The sequence below is a fragment of the Caretta caretta genome, chromosome 1, assembly GCF_965140235.1.
Source record: "Caretta caretta isolate rCarCar2 chromosome 1, rCarCar1.hap1, whole genome shotgun sequence".
Classification (NCBI taxonomy): domain Eukaryota; kingdom Metazoa; phylum Chordata; order Testudines; family Cheloniidae; genus Caretta; species Caretta caretta.
Genome location: NC_134206.1, coordinates 45,218,080 through 45,240,227, shown reverse-complemented (window position 1 = coordinate 45,240,227; position 22,148 = coordinate 45,218,080). Strand labels below are relative to the sequence as shown.

At 42.9% G+C, this 22,148-nt stretch overlaps 1 protein-coding gene across 6 annotated transcripts in view; it reads right to left on the bottom strand.

The window, feature by feature from the left end:
* Window positions 1-22,148, bottom strand: part of WASF3 (WASP family member 3) — a 143,159-nt gene that overhangs the window by 49,527 nt on the left and 71,484 nt on the right. The window lies entirely within an intron of this gene.

The following is a 22,148-nucleotide window of genomic DNA, read 5'->3' as shown; positions in this document are numbered from 1 at the left end:
TGCTTTCCCCCTGCCCTGAAGCATATGAATACCAAGATGAGAGCAGCCCTCACAGTTGAGAAGCGAGTGGCAATAGCCCTGTGGAAGCTTGCAAAACCAGACATCTACCGGTCAGTTGGGAATCAATTTGGAGTGGGCACATCTACTGTGGGGGCTGCTGTGATGCAAGTAGCCCACGCAATCAAAGATCTGCTGATATCAAGGGTAGCGATCCTGGGAAATGTGCAGGTCATAGTGGATGGCTTTCCTGCAATGGGATTCCCTAACTGTGGTGAGGCCACAGAGGGAACCCATATCCCTATCTTGGCACCGGAGCACCAAGCCGCCGAGTACATAAACCGCAAGGGGTACTTTTCAATAGTGCTGCAAGCTCTGGTGGATCACAAGGGACGTTTCACCAACATCAACGTGGGATGGCCGGGAAAGGTACATGACGCTCGCGTCTTCAGGAACTCTGGTCTGTTTCAAAAGCTGCAGGAAGGGACTTTATTCCCAGACCAGAAAATAACTGTTGGGGATGTTGAAATGCCTATATGTATCCTTGGGGACCCAGCCTACCCCTTAATGCCATGGCTCATGAAGCCGTACACAGGCAGCCTGGACAGTAGTCAGGAGCTGTTCAACTACAGGCTGAGCAAGTGCAGAAGGGCTGTAGAATGTGCATTTGGACATTTAAAGGTGCGCTGGAAGAGTTTACTGACTCGCTTAGACCTCAGCGAAACCAACCTTTTTTCTGCGGAAAAGGACCTAGGGGTGACAGTGGACGAGAAGCTGGATATGAGTCAGCAGTGTGCCCTTGTTGCCAAGAAGGCCAGTGGCATTTTGAGATGTATAAGTAGGGGCATAGCGAGCAGATCGAGGGACGTGATCGTCCCCCTCTATTCGACATTGGTGAGGCCTCATCTGGAGTATTGTGTCCAGTTTTGGGCCCCACACTACAAGAAGGATGTGGATAAACTGGAAAGAGTCCAGCGAAGGGCAACAAAAATGATTAGGGGTCTGGAACACATGACTTATGAGGAGAGGCTGAGGGAACTGGGATTGTTTAGTCTGCGGAAGAGAAGAATGAGGGGGGATTTGATAGCTGCTTTCAACTACCTGAGAGGTGGTCCCAGAGAGGATGGTTCTAGACTATTCTCAGTGGTGGAAGAGGACAGGACGAGAAGTAATGGTCTCAAGTTGCAGTGGGGGAAGTTTAGGTTGGATATTAGGAAAAACTTTTTCACTATGAGGGTGGTGAAACACTGGAATGCGTTGCCTAGGGAGGTGGTGGAATCTCCTTCCTTAGAAGTTTTTAAGGTCAGGCTTGACAAAGCCCTGGCTGGGATGATTTAATTGGGGATGGGTCCTGCTTTTGAGCAGGAGGTTGGACTAGATGACCTCCTGAGGTCCCTTCCAACCCTGATATTCTATGATTCTATATTCCCACTGTTATTACTGCTTGCTGCGTGCTCCACAATATCTGTGAGAGTAAGGGGGAGATGTTTATTGGAGGGTGGGAGGTTGAGGCAAATCGCCTGGCTGCTGGTTACGCGCAGCCAGACACCAGGGTGGTTAGAAGAGCACAGGAAGGCGCAGTTCGCATCACAGAAGCTTTGAAAAACAGTTTCATGACTGGCCAGGCTACGGTGTGAAAGTTCTGTTTGTTTCTCCTTGATGAAAACCCCCTGCCCCTTGGTTCACTCTACTTCCCTGTAAGCTAACCACCCTCCCCTCCTCCCTTCGATCACCACTTGCAGAGGCAATAAAGTCGTTGTTGCTTCATATTCATGCATCACACAAATAGGGGGGTGACTACCAAGGTAGCCCAGGAGGGGTGGTGGAGGAGGGAAGGAAAATCCCACACAGCACTTTAAAAGTTTACAACTTTAAAATTTATTGAATGCCAGCCTTCTGTTTTTTGGGCAATCCTCTATGGTGGAGTGGCTGGTTGGCCGGAGGAACGTGGCCCACCGCGTTCTTGGGCGTCTGGGTGTGGAGGCTATGGAACTTGTGGAGGAGGGTGGTTGGTTACAGAGGGGCAGCAGTGGCAGTCTGTGCTCCAGCTGCCTTTGCTGCAGCTCAACCATACACTGGAGCATACTGGTTTGGTCCTCCAGCAGCCTCAGCATTGAATCCTGCCTCCTCTCATCACGCTGCCGCCACATTTGAGCTTCAGCCCTGTCTTCAGCCCGCCACTTACTCTCTTCACCCCGCCACCTCTCCTCCCAGTCATTTTGTGCTTTCCTGCACTCTGACATTATTTGCCTCCACGCATTCGTCTGTGCTCTGTCAGTGTGGGAGGACAGCATGAGCTCGGAGAACATTTCATCGCGAGTGCGTTTTTTTTCTTTCTAATCTTCACTAGCCTCTGGGAAGGAGAAGATCCTGTGATCATTGAAACACATACAGCTGGTGGAGAGAAAAAAAGGGACAGTGGTATTTAAAAAGACACATTTTATAAAACAGTGGCTACACTCTTTCAGGGTAAACCTTGCTGTTAACATTACATACATAGCACATGTGCTTTCGTTACAAGGTCGCATTTTGCCTCCCCCCACCGCGTGGCTACCCCCTCAACCCTCCCCCCTCCCCGTGGCTAACAGCGGGGAACATTTCTGTTCAGCCGCAGGCAAACAGCCCAGCAGGAATGGGCACCTCTGAGTGTCCCCTTAAGAAAAGCACCCTATTTCAACCAGGTGACCATGAATTATATCTCACTCTCCTGAGGATAACACAGAGAGATAAAGAACGGATGTTGTTTGAACGCCAGCAAACATACACTGCAATGCTTTGTTCTACAATGATTCCCGAGTACGTGTTACTGGTCTGGAGTGGTAAAGTGTCCTATCATGGAGGACGCAATAAGGCTGCCCTCCCCAGAAACCTTTTGCAAAGGGTTTTGGGAGTACATCCAGGAGAGCAGCGAATGCCAGGGCAAATTAATCCTTTCACATGCTTGCTTTTAAACCATGTATAGTATTTTAAAAGGTACACTCACCGGAGGTCCCTTCTCCGCCTGCTGGGTCCAGGAGGCAGCCTTGGGTGGGTTCAGGGGATACTGGCTCCAGGTCCAGGGTGAGAAACAGTTCCTGGCTGTCGGGAAAACCGGTTTCTCCGCTTGCTTGCTGTGAGCTATCTACAACCTCATCATCATCATCTTCTTCGTCCCCAAAACCTGCTTCCGTGTTGCCTCCATCTCCATTGAAGGAGTCAAACAACACGGCTGGGGTAGTGGTGGCTGAACCCCCTAAAATGGCATGCAGCTCATCATAGAAGCGGCATGTTTGGGGCTCTGACCCGGAGCGGCCATTCGCCTCTCTGGTTTTCTGGTAGGCTTGCCTCAGCTCCTTAAGTTTCACGTGACACTGCTTTGGGTCCCTGTTATGGCCTCTGTCCTTCATGCCCTGGGAGATTTTGACAAAGGTTTTGGCATTTCGAAAACTGGAACGGAGTTCTGATAGCACGGATTCCTCTCCCCATACAGAGATCAGATCCCGTACCCCCCGTTCGGTCCATGCTGGAGCTCTTTTGCAATTCTGGGACTCCACCATGGTCACCTCTGCTGATGAGCTCTGCATGGTCACCTGCAGCTTGCCACACTGGCCAAACAGGAAATGAGATTCAAAAGTTCACGGTTCTTTTCCTGTATACCTGGCCAGTGCATCTGAGTTGAGAGTGCTGTCCAGAGCGGTCACAATGGAGCATTCTGGGATAGCTCCCCAAGGCCAATACCGTCGAATTGTGTCCACAGTACCCCAAATTCGACCCGGCAAGGCCGATTTAAGCACTAATCCACTTGTCAGGGGCGAAGTAAGAAAATCGATTTTAAGAGCCCTTTAAGTCGAAATAAAGGGCTTCATCGTGTGGACGGGTGCAGGTTTAATCATAGAATATCAGGTTTGGAAGGGACCTCAGGAGGTCATCTAGTCCAACCCCCTGCTCAAAAGCAGGACCCATCCCCCGCTCAAAAGCAGGACCCATCCCCAATTAAATCATCCCAGCCAGGGCTTTGTCAAGCCTGACCTTAAAAACTTCTAAGGAAGGAGATTCCACCACCTCCCTAGGCAACGCATTCCAGTGTTTCACCACCCTCATAGTGAAAAAGTTTTTCCTAATATCCAACCTAAACTTCCCCCACTGCAACTTGAGACCATTACTCCTCGTCCTGTCCTCTTCCACCACTGAGAATAGTCTGGAACCATCCTCTCTGGAACCACCTCTCAGGTAGTTGAAAGCAGCTATCAAATCCCCCCTCATTCTTCTCTTCCGCAGACTAAACAATCCCAGTTCCCTCAGCCTCTCCTCATAAGTCATGTGTTCCAGACTCCTAATCATTTTTGTTGCCCTTCGCTGGACTCTTTCCAATTTATCCACATCCTTCTTGTAGTGTGGGGCCCAAAACTGGACACAATACTCCAGATGAGGCCTCACCAATGTCGAATAGAGGGGGACGATCACGTCCCTCGATCTGCTCGCTATGCCCCTACTTATACATCTCAAAATGCCATTGGCCTTCTTGGCAACAAGGGCACACTGCTGACTCATATCCAGCTTCTCGTCCACTGTCACCCCTAGGTCCTTTTCCGCAGAACTGCTGCCTAGCCATTCGGTCCCTAGTCTGTAGCTGTGCATTGGGTTCTTCCATCCTAAGTGCAGGACCCTGCACTTATCCTTATTGAACCTCATCAGATTTCTTTTGGCCCAATCCTCCAATTTGTCTAGGTCCCTCTGTATCCTATCACTGCCCTCCAGCGTATCTACCACTCCTCCCAGTTTAGTATCATCCGCAAATTTGCTGAGAGTGCATCGATTTAACGCTGCTAAATTCGACCTAAAGTCCTAGTGTAGACCGGGGCCTAGTCTTAATTCTTTTAACCAGTTTATTTCACTTCTAGATGGAGCATATCCATTCCCCATATGCCTGGTCTGCAAAACGAGATCACAAGACAGTTTCAGTGAATTCTGTGGAACTGTGAGAAAGTACACACTGAAGCCTTCATTGGACCCATACAAACATTCAGCACATTAACGATCTATCTATCTGCTACCTGAGAGCACATAACTGTAAATATGCTTTATAGTAATGTCACATTAACACAGAAAAAAAATTGCACATTTTAACAATGATTTCAAATGAATTGTGCCTGATTATACAAGAAGTGAATTTGGTCATCACTGTTTAAGTCTTTAATTTTTTAACATTGCTCTAAACAAAAGCCAGTTTTTCTTTTATCTACTTTGCATTCTGTATACATATGGCTAATTAATTACATAGAGATAAGGATAAGATTATGTCATGGAGGTCACGGATTCCATGACTTTCAGAGACCTCCATAACATTTTCCAGCCCCCGGGTGGCAGGCCGGAGCTGGTCTGATGGCAGGGGGCTCCAGCAGCTCCTAGCCACCATGGGCAGCTGCTGCTGGACACCTCAACTTCTGCAGTGGGACTCGCGCTCTCATCCCCCCACTCCCACTCATGCTTCAGGACCCCTGCCCCCCATCAGCCCCATTTTGTCACAATTATTATTAGTAAAAGTCAGGAACAGCTCATGGGCTTCCGTGAATTTTATTTATTGCCCATGACCTGTCCCTGACTTTTAGTAAAAATAACCATGACAAAATCTTAACTTTACACATGCAACACCAGTTTACTTTATTGTTTTCTCTCAAACAAATAGTGACCATATTAAAGTATCAACAAAAGAAGATGGTAACATATTAATCCTGTCCTTATTGTGATGGTTGCTCATTCTACACACCTCCCATATCGCTCAGTGTGAATGAGAGTGGTGGGACAGGGAAAGAAAGAGTATTCCAGACTGATTGGAACATCTGCTCAATTGCCTTTATTACTAAAATATTTTATTCCCACTATTGACTGAGTTATGCCATCAAAAATTAATATCATAAAACCAAATAAAAGGTAAATATTCTGAGCAACAGAAGACAAAAGTGACTTTTCAAATTATGTATTCGCAATTGACATGATTAGCATATTTTTAGTTTCTCTTATTAACTTAATATAGATTATATAAATCACTATTTTAAAATACGTATATATATGCAAATGTTTAACATTTTAAAACTCTCCCACAGGGCTTTTATGGAGAGGATTTTTTTTGGGGGGGATTACCACAGTAAAACAAGAACTATTTAGTTATATGTATTTTCTTTCAGATGAATTTTCTTGAAATCTAATGCTGTATCCTGTGAATCTAATGTTCATGAACAGTGATGCCTAATTTCCCTATTACTCTTATTCTCATGTGGCTCATTATTAGTTAAAAACATTGTACAGACAACTTCTCCAATGACAAGATTTTCTGGTTTTGATTTCTTGTATACTTCACCCTGAGTACTTCATATTCTACATTATCAATTTTTAATCATTGCTTTGGTAATACACTACCTATTCAACATAGTGTCTTCCCCTCCATCACTTCTTCCCTTTATAGCTTTCTTAATTAAGGCCTGATCCAAAACCCACTGAAGTCAGTCTCTTTCCATCAGGCTTCAAGAGGCTTTGGATCAGGCCCATATATTGCACTTACCCACACAGACATTTGAGTTTTGAAATTCACTCTTCTAGGTTTCTGAATTACTTTTTTAGAAGAACTAGCTAAGGAACATATTTTATGTCAAGATTCTGTTACATGGTCTCTTCTAGTGCTTAGAAACAGGACTGATCCATGAGGCTATATATAGGTTACCTTCAGTTGTGTTTTTGCCTTCCTCTGAAAAGAAAAACCATACAGACAGTGTGTTGAAATTTGTTTCAACTCTATTTCAGCAATCCTGCACACCGCAAATATGTTAGTGCTACGGACCTTGTACAACAAAAGTATTTTATTTTTACATTTCCTTTTTTCAGAACTGGCAAAAGTGTATGTAAAGGTAAAAAAAGTTACTAAGATTATTGGAAACCAAACTCTTGAATGAAAAATGGAATTTTGACAATCTCAAATTTATTTTGAACATTACATATATTTTTGCAACATTGGGAAACCAGTGTACACTGGGTGGGGTCAGACTGAATGAAACATCTTAAAGCAGTGGAGAAGAGGCTGGAGACCTTAATTCTCTTCCGCAACCCCTCCATTCCTCCCCAATCCCTTATCCCCTTCCAATACCCTGGACCTCCTACACATTATCATAGAATCAAAGTAGTATAGGACTGGAACGGATCTCAAGAAGTCATCTAGTCCAGTCCCCTGCACTCAAAGCAGACTACATAATAACTAGACCATTCCTGACAGATCTTTGTCTAACCCGTTCTTAAAAACCTCCCATGATGGAGATTCCACAACCTCCCTAGGCAATTTCTTACAGTGCTTAACTACCCTGACAGTTAGGAAGTTTTTCCTCATGTCCAATCTAAACCATCCCTGCTGCAATTTAAGCCCATTGCTTCTTGTCCTATCCACAGAAGGTAAGGAGAACAATTTTTCCAGAACTGGACACAATACTCCAGTTGAGGCCTTATCAGCGTGGAGTAGAGCAGAAGAATTACTTCTTGTGTCTTGCTTACAACACTCCCGCAAATACATCCCAGGATGATGTTCACTTTTTTTTTGTTACAGTGTTACACTGTTCACTTATATTTAGCTTGTGATCCAATATAGCCCCCAGATCCCTTTCTGCAGTACTCTCTTCTAAGCAGTCATTTCCCATTTTGTATGTGTGCAATTGATTGTTCCTTCCTAAGTGGAGTACATTGCGTTTGTCTTTATTGAATTTCATCCTATTTACTTCAGACCATTTCTCCAGTTTGTCCAGATCATCTGAATTTTAATTCTACCCTCCAAAGCACTTGCAACCCCTCTAGCTTGGTATCGTCTGCAAACTTTATAAGTATACTCTCTATGCCATTATCTAAATCACTGATGAAGACATTGAACAGAACCGGACACAGAACTGATTTCTGTGGGACCCTGAGACACCCGGACACCCCAAAATTCATCACTGTCATGTAATTAGGATATGTTTGTACAAAGTATGCCTTGTGAGGTATCATTCTAAAGGTCTTGATCTGGTAGACATTAATATCTCATGGGACTATATGTGCTACTGTCATATGTGCAGTTATAAAGTTTGGCTATTTATGTGTTACTGAAACATTGTGAGACTGAAAACACACACAAGCAGCCTTTCAGGCACAACAGTAGAAAGGCCAAACAATGTTAATGGCTTAGTTGGGAAATGCACACAAGGATTACTCCACAAACTGTCTCAGTGGAAACCTCTTAGAGATAGCACACACACAATGGGAACTGTTTGACCCAGGTCTCAGCAAAATAGCTTTTCAGCAAGTGGGAAGAAGCTATAAAAGGGGGACAATGACAACATGATGGTACCTCACTCTCCCTATAACAACACACATGGAAACACCTGAGGAACAAGGACCAAACTGTGGGAAGTGATGGTCTCAGGCTAGCAGGATTTTTAGCCTGTGTATGAAAACCTGGCAAAGCCAAGGCAGTCTGTGCCTTAAGAATCTGCCAACTTGCTTATCACTCAGGGTGAGAATTTGCTAATTCATATCCTACCTATTTAGTGTGTTAAGCTCAGTTTGCGGTTTTGTTTATTTACTAAGATAATCTGCTTTGATCGGTTTGCTATCATTTATTTAAAATCTATCTTTTGTAGTTAATAAACTTGTTTTTGTTTTGTCTAAAACCAGTGTGTGAAAATCATATCGGGGGGTGGGAGGGGAGCGGATGAAGGTGTTGCATATCTTCCTCCACACTGAGGGAGGGATCAAATTTTATGAGCTTATGCTGTACAGTTCTCTATGCAGCACAAGACCGTATAATTTTGGATTTACACTCCGGGGGGATGGCACTTGAGTATCTGGCAGTTCCTTAGCTGAGCCTTCCCATGCAGAGCTGATCTCAGCATGTGTGCATATAGCTGCAGCTGGGTGTGTCCCTATCTGTACGTGTGCTGGTTAAGTGCAATCTGAAGCCTGAGGGAGGGCTTGGCTGGCTTGCTCGCAATACAGTGTAAAGTGAGCCCAGGCTGGTGGGTCAGGCGGGCTCAGTGGTACCCCAGTTCCAAGTGGTGCCCCGGGGGGAACCCATCAGAGACCCCACTTGATATGCCCTTCAAGTATGACTGTGAATCACTGATAACTACCCTCTGGGAACTGTTTTCCAACTAGTTATGCATCCACCTTACAGTAGCTCCATCTAGGTTGCATAACCCTAGTTTGTTTATGAGGTCATGAGAGACAGTATCGAAAGCTTACTGAAGTGAAGATTACCACGTCTACCGCTTCACCCCTATTCACAAGGCTTGTTACCCTGTCAAAGAAAGCTATCAGATTAGTTTGACACGATTTGTTCTTGACAAATCCATGCTGTTACTTATCATCTTATTATCTTCTAGGTGTATGCAAACTGATTGCTTGATTATTTGCTCCATTATCTTTCTGGATACTGAAATTAAATGGACTGTTCTGTAATTCCCCGGGTTGTCCTTATTCTCCTTTTTATAGATTGGCACTATATTTGCCCTCTTCAAGTCCTCTGGACTTCCTTCTTGAGTGCTCTAGGATGGATTTTATTAGGTCCTGCCAATTTGAAGACATCTACCTTGTCTAAGTAATTTTTAACTTGTTCCTTTCCTATTTTAGCCTCAGATCCTATCTCATTTTAACTGGCATTCACTATGTTAGACATCCAATCGCTACTAACCTTTTTGGTGAAAACAAACAAAAAAAAAAGCCATTTAGCACTTTTGCCATTTCCATATTTTCTGTTATTGCCTCTCTCTCCTCACTGAGCAATGGCCTACTCTGTTCTTGGTCTTCCACTTACTTCTAATGTATCTGTATTATCACAGTACCTAGGAGCCCTCGTCATGAAGTAGGACCCCATTGTGCTAGACACTGTACAAACAGAGCAGTAAGACAGTCCATCCCTGCCCCAAAGAGCTTAAAATCTAAATATATCAGACACAGAATGTGGGAAGGGGTATAGACATCTTTCAGTATCCCCCTCCATACCCTGCCTTTCTCCTGAACGTCTGAGAGAATGTCAGTCTGGTAGGCAGGCAACTGAGCTCAGATGGGGTATTCAAGCTAACAGTCTTCTGATTTATTTTGGAGGGAGCTTAAAGGAAGGGGCGTTCAGGGTCCTTTTGAGATTCAATTTTCCATGCTTCGTCTCAACTCAAAGACAAATAATTCTGGAAAGATAAATGGATGAAGTGATTTTGCTCTTTGAGTAAGACAAACATGAAAAGCTTCCCCCTTTGATTATAAACTCTCTAATTATGCAAAAATGGCTGAAGTTTATAATGGCAAACTTTGCATGTCTCTGGACATCTCCTTTGAACAAAACTGGTTTAGTAATTTTGAAGGTAAAACTCAGTTAAAATGAAATGTAACAGTTCACCCACTACGTGAATGCAGTAGGTAGCATTGCATCAGTATAGGCTGTCCATAATCTGCTGGCTGAGCAGTAGGTAACTTACTGCAGTAGAGGGCTGGCAGGATAGCAAAACACCTTTCCTGGGCCACAGAGCCCTCCCCAATCTGAGGAAAGGAGTGTTACTATTCCACACATCTCCTGTTTATTAGGGTACAAGTTACACAACATAAGTGGTTCACATGATGTGTGTTACCTACTACAGTTTACTTGCATAGATCAAGCTGGAAATAAGTGGAAAAAGTCTTTACTTGATATAGATGCAACGGAGAAAACTGAAATTTTTAAAAAATGTAATTCACCTTTAAACGGATAAATAATTCTGTTTTATTACTGGAGGTTTTACTGGTGGTGCATACCAGATGGTACTAGTATTTAGAATATAGTGGGAGGATTTTGTTTGTTTTTGCCAATGAGGAAAATTAGAGCAGACAAACTCTAGATGGTTCTCTCTCAGGATGGGGGTCGGTTCACAAAATCTGCAGCTACTGGGATTCTGAGGAGGCATTTGGGGGCTAAAAGGGTTTCTTTTTCCCAGTCTGCTGGTGTCTCTTCCCCCACACTTCATTTCAGTAAGCAGCCTGGTCCCGTCCCCACCCCCCACCCCACTCTCTCCAACTATGAAGACTCCCTGTCCATGAAAAGTGAGAGTGCAGATCCCAGATCCACCATGGCTTCTTTACCATAGTCTCTAGAAAGGATAGCAAAGAAGTGAATTGCTGGTGGGGCTGAAGATGGTGTCCCTAGCCTCTGTTTATCAGACGCTGGGAATGGGAGACAGGGGATAGATCACTTGATGATTAACTGTTCTATTCATTCCCTCTGGGGACCTGGCATTGGCCACTGTCGGAAGACAGGATACTGGGCTAGACTGACCTTTGGTCTGACCCAGTATGGCCGTTCTTATGTATGATTTCAGCCAGCACTGGCTTCACCCCCTCCTCGTGACATCTTTCCTTTACCTTGATTCTCAGCTTTGGGTGGCAACTCAGAGGTCTTTTATTCCTTCTTCATGATGAAGTCTTAGGAGGGGACCTGCTGGCCCTACTCCCACATTTTGCTTCTTCAGCGGGCCAACAGTCAGTCCACTTCTGGTAACAAATGCTACTGGCTGCAACTTTAGGGGAGTGGATGGTTCTGCCTACCTACCATTCATTCTCCCTGTTCCCATTTGTATCTAGCAGCAGCAGCATTGTGGAAACATGTCAGCTGCATCTAGCCCTAAAATAATCTGTGGTTCCAATGCCCTATAGGGGCAGCGAGTTGTATGGGCCCAGGGTGCCTGGGCTCCAGGAATATTCAGGGCCCGGAGGCCCGGACCCCTTCTGGGCACCAGCAAAAATTATCCAAACCTGCCGCTAGTGATGCCCTACAGTGCACTGAGATACTAAGAAATCCTGTCCCATTACCATACCTGCTCAATTTCTCAAAGGATCCTTTTGCCCAACATGGAATTTTAGCTATCATCAGGTTGAAACATCATAACCATTTCACAGCACACAACAATACTACATACATATTTCAGGTAAGAAAACCGAGGTACCCAACTGAAACCTCATGCATAATTTCAGGAATGCAAAACATAATTATCCAAATTGGATTTAACCTAGCACAGCAGAGTACATCCCTTCTCTTTTAAAAAGAACTGTAAGATTTGTAATGAACACCTAATTTTTCCATCTCACCAAAAGAACTTATTCTTGCAGCATACAGTGTTCCCCTCATACTATCCGAGGGGCACTGGTCAAATACTGACATAAAGGGAAAGTGACACATAAATACTCAACACAGCTACCTGCAGCATGGTGACTTTTTACTGAGAAAAGTTCCTTTCCTATCTAAGTATTGTCCTAGCACAACCCTCCTTATTTCGTGAGATCCGACAAGATTACAACCCAGGCTGGTACGGCTGCAGGCACTCAAATACCATTATAACCTGAAATGATGAGCAAGGAAAGACAGAAAGAGTACAGGATCATTAAGAGGGAGTTTGGCTAATGCTCAACTTCTTAAAAAAAAAAAATGTTAAAAAATGTTAGCTGTGGATGTTTAAGTGTGCTCCTTTGAAGAATACAAATTGCATATCTTAAGAACCCATAACAAAAATCAAACAAAGTAATGAAATATAAATTCTTGCATTTCAGTTTCATTGAACTGAGGGAGGGACCATTTTTCTTATCTAAATTAGTGTTACTGCAATTGTGTAATGCAATAAATATAAGCAACTCATCTACTGTTTACTATGTATTTTTAATGTTATGTTGGGGAATTTACTGATAACATAAATCTTGTGATGGAGAATTTGACACATGCCAACAAACTGCATGCATGAGCCTACAACATTACTATTATTTATACTGCAACACAGACTGAAGTCCATACATATTTCAAAGATAGTTTAGAATTTACCTAAAGCTGTTGTCTATGCTGGAAAAATATGAGTGCTCCAGAATCTAAAACTGTCAGAATGTTTTAACAGATGTAAACTGCATAGTTGACTTATATTGATCCTATTTAACATTGTCTTATTGGATTTCAAGTGCTTGGATTATCTGTCTGGGTCAAGACCATTGTGACAACCACAGAATGTTAAGGTCTTTAAGATCTACCCGGCAATGAAAATGTGCAGTTTAAATCCTCAAAAGACCTTAAGCTAACCAGCAGTAAAACCAATGGAAGCTTCCTTTTGATTCTCAGCATTGCAATTAACCCTAAATTAAAAATCCGCAGGAAAATGGTGAAGGGTTCTTTTTTCCCCCTGAGAAATTCCTTTTGTCTTTTGAAAATGATCTGTTGATACACAGTGTTTTCTATTTTTATTTTCTTGCTACTTAAATTTAAAAGATCTAGCAATGGCTATTAGCCAAGATGGGCAGGGACGGTGTCCCTAGCCTCTGTTTGTCAGAAGTTGGGAATGGGCGACAGGGGATGGGATCACTTGATGATTACCTGTTCTGTGCATTCCCTCTGGGGCACCTGGCATTGGCTACTGTAGAAAGACAGGACACTGCGCTATATGGACCTTTGGTATGACCCAATATGGCTGTTCTTATGTAAAAGGCTAAGGTAAAAAGTGAAGTTAGATCCAACAACAACAAAAAGATCTAGAGCAGACGAACCTTTGGTCATCTCTGTGTTTCATTTGATTTATATTTTCTGTCTTCACTAGCTGCTCAAACTAACGCTATTATCCTCATTCTGATTCAGCATCTTTTTTAAAAATTGTATACGTCTTCCCTTTTAAATTCAGTACTAGAGCTGTCCAGGAATTTTTCTTCACAACATTTTTTCAACAGAAAATGTGGCTACTGCAAAACCGAAATTTTCAATGAGACAGTGTCAATTTTGCTAATGTTTCTCAATTTTCTATTTGGAAAAGCAAAACAAAGTATTTTGTTCTGGTTTGGGTCAACCTGATTTGAAATACTTCAGTTTGTTGAACCACATTTGAACATTCCATTTTGGGTCAATTCAACATTAATCTGTGTCTGCTTGAGCTGCTGCAGTGCCTTTTGCCCCTTTCTGCCCCCCTTGCGCAATGGGCTAGACTGGCTAGACTACATCTCTCATGATGCACCTGCAGTCTCCATTTTGGCTGCACCCACACGGTGCTTCATGGGATTTCCATGACTGTTGTGCATCACAAGGTGAGGTAGTCTGGCCAGGGATCCTGGCCCAGAGAAGAAAGGGGGCATAAATTACAAGACAGGTGGACACAGTTTAATGTCAAATTGTCCCAAGACCAAATGTTTCAACATTTCAAAGGATTTTACCTCAAAACTTTGCATTCCACAAAAAAACCATTTAGATTTTTCTTCCTGATTCATGACGACAACAAATGTCAAAATACTGAAGTTTCACATAAATTAGAAATTCTAATTTTTGCTAAACTCTACTCTGTGTCCCTTCTGGTTACTCTTTCTTTGGGGATGGGGGGCAGGAAAGAGTCTGTCGCATATTACCACTTTCTCCATCAATCTGATGTTTCTATCAAGTTGAGAATGGGACCCAAAAAGCAATTTTCAATAATTTCAACTTCTGGAAATGAGAGCATGTCTTGCTGAGCATTTTGTGCACCTGTGTTAAGCAACCTGCAACAAGAATTGCTTGAGTATACACACCACACTGTTTTCCCATGATTAAGGTACCTTTGCCTCTTATCACTGAGGCTACACAACACTGCAATGTTTCAACATCAGCACTCAGTATTCTGGTCAGATATCCCATGGTACATTACTCTAACACTCTGCTACACATATAATGGACATTGTGGCATACCCACTGGAAGGCAACGGCATTCTGGGGCTTGGGGATCAGCACGAAATAATTTCCATACCACCTCTCATTTTATCCCATTATCCAGCCACGTTTTCAAAGTACTGTCAAGCCGCATGGAGAAAACATTTGCGATTTCTGTGGTCTTCACAGTGATGACAGGCTGCTGCTAGCATATCTGAAGTCATACAATAAATTCAGAACAAGGGCATTAAAATAAACTGAGAAGGTAATGTGTGATAAATGAAAGGGGGTGGGGGGAACTCCTTTTTATGGACACCGAGCCAGCCAGTTAACTATAAAGTCCCTCTTCATGGCTGTTCTCTGCTTCCTTTACCTGTAAAGGGTTAAAAGGTCTCCCTTGTTAGATAAAAGAAACGGAGTGGGCACCTGAGCAAAAGAGCCAATGGGACGGCTAGAACTTTTTAAAATGGGAAAAAACTTCCCCTTTGTCTGTTGTTGTTCTCTGGGGAAGAGAGGAACAGGGCAGCAGTTATGCTATGAGAAGCTTTAAGCTAGGTATGAAAAATCATCAGATCATACCGAGAACTACTTATTTGAAACCCCCAGATAGGTAAGTAGATGGGGAATGTCTAGAAAGATGCAATTAGGTTTATTTCTTTTATTTTGTAAGGCTTGTGGACTCCTCTGTGCTAACTCCAGATGCTTTGTTTTAGTTGTAACCTTTAAGCTGGACCTCAGGAAGCTTTCTTGCTGCTTAATCCTTGTATTGTTTTAATAAAATTTACCTTTTTTAAGAACAGGATTCAATTTGTGTGTCCCTAAGAGGTTTGTGTATATGTTGTTTAATTAGCTGGTGGCAACAGCTAATTTCCTTTGTTTTCTTTCTCAGCTCTTCCCCGGAGAGGGGTACCCCACAGGAAGGAAGGTAAAAAACCACTTCTTCAGATGCAGTTTTTTACCCATGAAAGCTTATGCCCAAATAAATCTGTTAGTCTTTAAGGTGCCACCGGACTCCTTGCTGTTTTTGTGTATACAGACTAACACGGCTACCCTCCGATACTAGTCTGTGAAAGAAGCTTACTGGAACATCTCTGAGGGTGAGATTTTACCTGTAGTCAGTTTCGTAATGTATTAGGCTTAGACTTGTGTGTTTTTGCTTTATTTTGCTTGGTGACTTACTTTGTTCTGTCTGTTATTACTTGAAATCACTTAAATCCTACTTTTTATTCTTAATAAAATGACTTTTGTTTATTATTGAACTCGGAGTAAGTGATTAATACCTGGGGGAGCAAACAGCTGTGCATCTCTCTCTATCAGTGATATACAGGGAAACAATTTGAGTTTACCCTGTATAAGCTTTATATAGAGTAAAACGGACTTATTTGGAGTTTGGATCCCATTGGGAACTGGGTGTCTGGGTGCTAGAGATAGGTGACCTGCTGAGCAGCTCTTGGTTAAAGTCTGCAGCTTTGGGAGCATGGACCAGACCTGGGTCTGTGTTGCAGCAGGCTAGCACATCTGACTCAACAAGGCAGGGTTCTGGAGTCCCAGGCTGGCCGGGAAAACAGGCTCAGAGGTAATCTCAGCACGTCAGGTGACAGTCCCAAGGGGGTCTCTGTGACCGAACCCATCACAACTGGAACATGCATTTGGAAGACTGAAAACTAGATGGAGCATCGTGATAAGAAACATCTTCGTTATGACAGCTGTTTGCTGTGTTTTGTGCAACCACTGTGAAGGCAAGAGAGAAAACCTTGCAAATGGATGGAGCAGGTGGTGGGCAGATTTGGTGAATGTTTTGAATGGCCTGATTGAAGACCTCTATGAAATGATGCAACTACTCAAGGGCACAGACTGAGAGCCACATTACAGTCGTAGTTCAAGTATAGGTGCCATTTGTAAACAGCGTACATGCTTTTGTAGAGGGCATCTATCAGCATTACTGACTGTGCATGTCTTCTTGTGTACTTCCTGGTAAAAGGAGTTAAACAGACTTGGTGTGTATGTTATATCACATTTCTTGTTGAGTTTTTAGTGCACAATATGTGAATGTCATATAATGCTTGTAAACAGGATCCTTTTTGTGCATGTGTGGCTGTTATGACCGTGATGATGCATATTTCAGGGAATGGTGCAAAACTCAGAACCATGAATGTAAACACATTTTCAGTGCTTCGGTAGTAATGAATACACCAAGCAGAATGGGATAAGCTTGTGAACAGTAAAAACATAAAAAGAACCTATTCAAAATTCAAAGTTGCTCAAAGCTGGAAGGATTCAAAGGCCCTGTGCTCCAGGAGTGTTGTTTGCCTCTACATCATCCACAACAATTGTGTCTGATGTGCTAGCCCTTTTCCTGCCCTTCCTCTCTCTCATGCCAATACTATTGCAGAAAAAGAACAAGTTATTGTCCATTAGTCTCCATGCCAACATTGATAAAATGTTACTTTTCCCTCAGTTTTGGAATTCCATTTCCATTGGCTATTTCCAGTCTTTGTGGGCTTGGAGATGGTAAGATGTTTACTCAGTTTCTCCCCTTTGCATAGGATCCCTTGGGCCTGTGATATGATGGGTGTGGGTGGAGGGTATTAGTTCTGCCAAGCTGGGAATAGGATGATAAAATCCAGGTAAGTTGTGGGCTAGTTAAAGTGGGTGCAACAACGGTTAGCTAGTAATTGCATGTGCACTTCCGTAGGCTGACCTTACTTTGGAGAACGTTATCCCCAAAAGACAGAAGGATTCTGTTCAAAAAGGTATTGGGCAAAATAGGATGATATGCTTGCTGTTTGTCAAGATGGTTCCCCCAGGCTGGCTTCCCCTCCACAGGTTAGGTTTCTGCCTGTGGTTCAGGCTGATCATCCAGCTGTGATCTGGGATACTCCTGGATCTCCACCACTGTAGCTGTCCCAGGGTATCAAGGTTCCTCCCCCACTCTGAACTCTAGGGTACAGATGTGGGGACCTGCATGAAAAACCTCCTAAGATTATCTTTACCAGCTTAGGTCAAAACTTCCCCAAGGTACAAAATATTCCACCCGTCGTCCTTGGATTGGCCGCTACCACCACCAATCTAATACTGGTTACTGGGGAAGAGCTGTTTGGACGCGTCTTTCCCCCAAAAATACTTCCCAAAACCTTGCACCCCACTTCCTGGACAAGGTTTGGTAAAAAGCTTCACCAATTTGCCTAGGTGACTACAGACCCAGACCCTTGGATCTTAAGAACAATGAACAATCCTCCCAACACTTGCACCCCCCCCTTCCTGGGAAACGTTGGATAAAAAGCCTCACCAATTTGCATAGGTGACCACAGACCCAAACCCTTGGATCTGAGAACAATGAAAAAGCATTCAGTTTTCTTACAAGAAGACTTTTAATAAAAATAGAAGTAAATAGAAATAAAGAAATCCCCCCTGTAAAATCAGGATAGTAGATACCTTACAGGGTAATTAGATTCAAAAACATAGAGAACCCCTCTAGGCAAAACCTTAAGTTACAAAAAAGATACACAGACAGAAATAGTTATTCTATTCAGCACAGTTCTTTTCTCAGCCATTTAAAGAAATCAAAATCTAACACGTACCTAGCTAGATTACTTACTAAAAGTTCTAAGACTCCATTCCTGGTCTATCCCCGGCCAAGACAGAATATAGACAGACACACAGACCCTTTGTTTCTCTCCCTCCTCCCAGCTTTTGAAAGTATCTTGTCTCCTCATTGGTCATTTTGGTCAGGTGCCAGGGAGGTTACCTTTAGCTTCTTAACCCTTTACAGGTGAGAGGAGCTTTCCCCTGGCCAGGAGGGATTTCAAAGGGGTTTACCCTTCCCTTTATATTTATGACACAGGGTTCACCAGGTCAATGATGCAGCAGTTGAGGTGGACCGTACCACTGATCTGGAGCATCTACGTGCCACGGCCAAAGGTGTCTGATGATACCATCAGTTCCTGCAAAATTGTAAGTCTGATGTAGACAGTGCCATTCTAGAAGAGTGTATGTCCTGGGCCTCCCTGTCCTTTACAGATGGTCTCGGGGGGAAGGAGGGGGTTGGCTTGCTGGAGCTGCACTTTTCCTAGTGCTCCAGGATCTCCTGGCCCTAACAATTCCAGAGGAAAAATCCTTCACCTCCTTGGTACTGAGTTGAGAGGCCAAAGCTTCTAACATCACAGACTTAGCGGGAAACCAGGACCCTTTGGGAGCCAGCCCCTTATGGTGGGAGACAGAGCGCCGCCTCTTTGGAGCTTTCCCTGAGTCCTCCAAAGTCTCCCCCTGTCATAAATATAAAGGGAAGGGTAACCACTTTTCTGTATACAGTGCTATAAAAATCCCTCCTGACCAGAGGCAAAGTCCTTTTACCTGTAAAGGGTTAAGAAGCTCAGGTAACCTGGCTGCCCCCTGACCCAAAATGACCAATGATAGGACAAGATACTTTCAAATCTGGAGGGGTGGAAAAAGGCTTTTGTCTGTCTGTGTGATACCTTTGCTGGGAACTGATCAAGGATGCAAGCCCTTCAACTCCTGTAAAGTTAGTAAGTAATCAAGCTAGAAAATGCATTAGGTTTTTTTTGTTTTGGCTTGTGAAATTTGCTGTGCTGGAGGAAATGTGTATTCCTGGTTTTGTGTCTTTTTGTAACTTAATATTTTGCCTAGAGGAATTCTCTATGTTTTGAATCTGACTGCCTGTAAGATTATCTTCCATTCTGATCTTACAGAGTTGTTCTCTTATCTTTTTTTGTTCTTCTAATACAGTTCTGTTTTTTAAGAATCTGATTGAGTTTTTTGGGTCTTAAAAATCCAAGGCTGGTCTGTGCTCATCTTGTTTATTCTCAAGCCTCCCCAGGAAAGGGGGTGTAAGGGCCTGGGGGAATATTTTGGGGAAACAGGAACTCCAAGTGGTCTTTTCCCTTATTGTTTGTCAAATCACTTGGTGGTGGCAGCATTTTACCTAATCCAAGGGCAAAGACTTTGTGCCTTGGGGAATTTTCAACCTAAGCTGGTAGAAATAATCTTAGGGGGTCTTTCATGTGGGTCCCCACATCTGTACTCTGGAGTTCAGAGTGGGGAAGGAACCCTGACACCCCCTCTTAAAGGACACCTTGGCTGAGGTCAAAGGGGTACTGGGTCAGTCCAGAGACAGACGTACAGGAGGTGGAGGTATTCTGACCTAACTCAGAAGCAGGTCAAAGGGAACACTCCTTCATCAGAAGCCTCAATTTAATCTCTCGATTCTTCCATGCTCTAGATGTGAGAGCTAGGCAGAGGTTAAACTTTTGGTAGACACGGGACTCTCCCAAGCAATGGATATATGTAGTGGCCATCACTGACCATGATGGCCTCCCAACAAGAGAAGTAGCATTTGTAACCTGGCAGGCCAGGCATGCCCAGCCAAAACAAGTAAGTCCCCCGCCACCCCAAAAGAGGTGGGAAAAGGAGAGGAAAAAAACAAGCCTCTCACTAAAATTCTATACTAACAACAAATAATAAACAAAAACATTACACTAATTAAAAAAATCAATTGTAGAACATGCTGAGGCATGCACACTTGGACGCGCTACAGCTCTGTCGCAGGCCAAGGAGGAAGAGAAGAACTTAAGGGCAGTTTGGCCAGGCAGCTCAATATATCCTTGGTGTGCGGCATGAGGTTGTATAGAGCACATGCGCAGGCTGAATGGACACTGCTAATGGAAAATCTCCGATGAAGGTCTCCAAAGGTGCATGTGCACCTGAAGTACAGAACTAACAGGGATGATACTCAAAGAGGAAGTTTTGGTATTTCAACCTTTCATCCCCATTCAGTACAAAACTATTTCAAAATACTTGGATTTCCCACAGGACAGAAATGCTGGCTTTTGCTGAGCTCTAACTAACATTTCTAAAAAGTAAAATATTGCAGTGTTTATTTTAGGGAAACAGTTGCACATTTCTTCAAAAGATTAGAATTTTCCCCCCACGCAATACATGCCATTTAGTATTAGCAAAAATCTTCTTTTGAAGTTGTTTTAAAATATATTTCCCATTTAAGCATTTACCCCAGGTTCACTACACTCATACAAGCTGTGGAATAGACCACAGACCAGTTCACATATGACAAAATCATTGACAATAACAGTGCAAAAAAAAAAGTTCAATATTTTGTTACAAAGGGAATCTACTTCCAAAGAACAATAATCCATAAAGAAGAAAAATACATGTAAAGAGACATAAGTTAAAATATTTTAATACATTATTAAAAAATAAAAATAGCTGTTTTGACTATTCCAGTGCAAATCTGTGGAATCTAACTATATTTTCGAGTTTAGGTTATTCAAAAGAATGGGGAGGGAAGAAAGACTAGTCAAAGCTAAGTAACCATGTGGAAAGGAGGTTTGATACACAAGCTCTTCTCTCAAATCCCTTTGTATATATCCAATAATTTAAAATGCAATTTACATCAGTTCAGTTAAATAAAAAGACAATAATTAATGACAACATGACAAGATGTCAATCACTGAGTGTAAACAAGTCCCATAAACACCCTCAGAAGTGAATTATAACCTAACAACGTATATGCTTAGTGCTTATTAGCAATCCAGCTGAATCATTCCCTTCCCCAACCCTTGCATCAGTATTCAAAATGGCTTTTTAAATGAAATTAGAAGGATAGTCATGCGTATCTTTCAGCAGGAATAGCAGCTTAAAACAGATGGATATGAAGTCGTGGGGGGGGGGGGGGGAGGAGGAGAGGGTGGAATCAGGCTTCCTTAGAGCTTTCTTCTATTTTACAATCAACATAAGTACACAGTACACAGAAAGTGTAAAAGGTTAAAGTCAATAGATGGGTGAAGTGGATGCCATGTCAATTTCCCTTGGTATCTCTGGCTTGTTTTCCACAAATCTTCCTCCTTCCCAGTATCTCAAATTCTGATTTCAACAGGTTTTGCACACAAGCAGCTCACTAATCATTTATTTTTAATGATTCCTGTCTTAAACTTCAAAGAAAATGAAAATGTAAGGCAAAGCCAGGTATGGGTGAAGCACCATTGGAAGTAACACGTGAGTCAATATGACTATGTTTCAGAGTAGCAGCCATGTTAGTCTGTATTCGCAAAAAGAAAAGGAGTACTTGTGGCACCTTAGAGACTAACAAATTTATTTAAGCATAAGCTTTCGTGAGCTACAGCTCACTTCATCCGATGAAGTGAGCTGTAGCTCACGAAAGCTTATGCTTAAATAAATTTGTTAGTCTCTAATATGACTATAGTAAAACAAAGATGCATATGCTGCATTTTCAAATGCTTTTGTAGCTACATACACAGTAACTCCCATTATGAGATAAATAAGCCATTATAAATCCAACAGAAACCTCAGACTGAATAACTCAGTTGGGATTTTTAGGAGAAAAGACTTTTTTAAGACTTGAAGGCTGAAAAGCTGTGCTCCATGAAATCAGATATTGTGTCAAAGGATCTCCACTGAGCTGGCGGGATAGAAACGTTCCAGAAATTAACTTAGAAACAAA